The sequence below is a fragment of the Scyliorhinus canicula genome, chromosome 30, assembly GCF_902713615.1.
Source record: "Scyliorhinus canicula chromosome 30, sScyCan1.1, whole genome shotgun sequence".
NCBI lineage: Eukaryota > Metazoa > Chordata > Chondrichthyes > Carcharhiniformes > Scyliorhinidae > Scyliorhinus > Scyliorhinus canicula.
The window spans coordinates 2,157,712-2,159,236 of NC_052175.1; the positions used below are offsets into that span (position 1 = coordinate 2,157,712).

Sequence of the window (1,525 nt, forward strand, 5' to 3'; positions counted from 1 at the left end):
CTGTTAGTGTACTGAACGTCATTGTTAATACAGGCAGACCGGACCCGTAGAGGCTGTCACCTGGTCCCCCAATCTTCAGGAACTATTGTACCCAACGTCGACATGATTCGTGAATTTGGAACCTGCCTATCTCACCGCTCTTTATATTGTGTCCTGTTATTGAACAAAAACGTTTAATTCAATGTGTTTTCTGGGAAAAGCAAGGATGCGCATCCCCTGGTTTGCACAAAAATCTGATGCTTAATGTTCGTTGGTGACATTTTAAATGTGTCCCTGGTTAGACAACTGGTTAATTGATATCGTTTTTTTATGGTGCCAAGTGCAATTTCGAAAATATTTTCCGCTGCATCTCATGCCTCTGGAACAGATCTCCTCAATATTCCTGTGAAGCGATGGCGATTGAGCCATGTAGCAAGTATAACAAACACCACGTTAATGTCCAACAGGTTTGTTTCAAACACGAGCTTTCGGAGCATTTCTCCTTCCTCAGGTGAATCAGAGGAATCAGCATTCACCTGAGGAAGGACCAGTGCTCCGAAAACTAGTGTTTGAAACAAACCTGTTGGACTTTAACCTGGTGTTGTTAGAATTCTTACTGTACTCACCCAAGTCCAAAGCGGGCAGTTCCACAACAATTGAACCATGAGCCGACTTGCAGATGTCAGGGTCTGAAGTGAACAACCGCATCTATACTTACAGCTCAACACACACGGAAGTGTTTGGGTGTTCTGCATTCTGTCTTCCAAAGGTAACCTGGATCGTCATTTAACACGGTATGTAGTTGCCACAGCAATTACTGATTTCACAGGAAAAGCAAGAAACTGCAGAAAATCGAGTCATTTTAGAGGGAAGCTAGACTCAGTGAGCCAGGCGGGGCCAGCGTTGATGCAGTTTCTCGTTAGTATAGTGGTTAGTATCCCCGCCTGTCACGCGGGAGACCGGGGTTCAATTCCCCGACGGGGAGTTTGTACCTCTCCGGGATGATAACGGCAATCCTTTCCAAAAGTGGTAAATCAGCTGTCAAATCCGCCAAGGCACATCGCCCAAGAGATGCACTCGACGGGGCGTCCTTGAAACATCTCTTTAAATCCGCCCACGCCAATATTGTGCTGCACTCGGTCGGTCAGCGAACAGGGCACATATCGTTTTCATTTTCCACATTTGTCCGTACAGAATTTCAAATGCAACCTTCAACGTGCGTATTTGTCGCACACGATCTTCATTCGCAAAAACGACACAATTCAAACACATTTCTTCAAATGTCACCACAGCCAAGTCGTGAACAATGAGACAATCAAGGGGGACCGGCCAGTAACTCACGACTGCTCGTCAGGAACAGAATCGCCGATGCAGCTGACCTGCATGCTGCGATATTCAATAACGGTCTTCCAAACGCGACAAAAATGCAAAAACTGTACGCAGAATGTAATAATTTGAAGTACCGGATCATCTCGCAACACGCACAAGCTTCCATTCAAAAAAAGAGTTGCATAGTGAGGCAGAGTGGATCATTCTTAACCGTGTA

The 1,525-nt window shown here is 45.6% G+C and overlaps 1 non-coding gene across 1 annotated transcript; it reads left to right on the forward strand.

Moving 5' to 3' along the window:
- The first annotated feature begins 892 nt into the window (after window positions 1–892).
- Window positions 893–964, forward strand: trnad-guc. Its single transcript has one exon. It is a non-coding gene; the product is annotated as a tRNA-Asp (tRNA).
- Window positions 965–1,525: the final 561 nt, after the last annotated feature.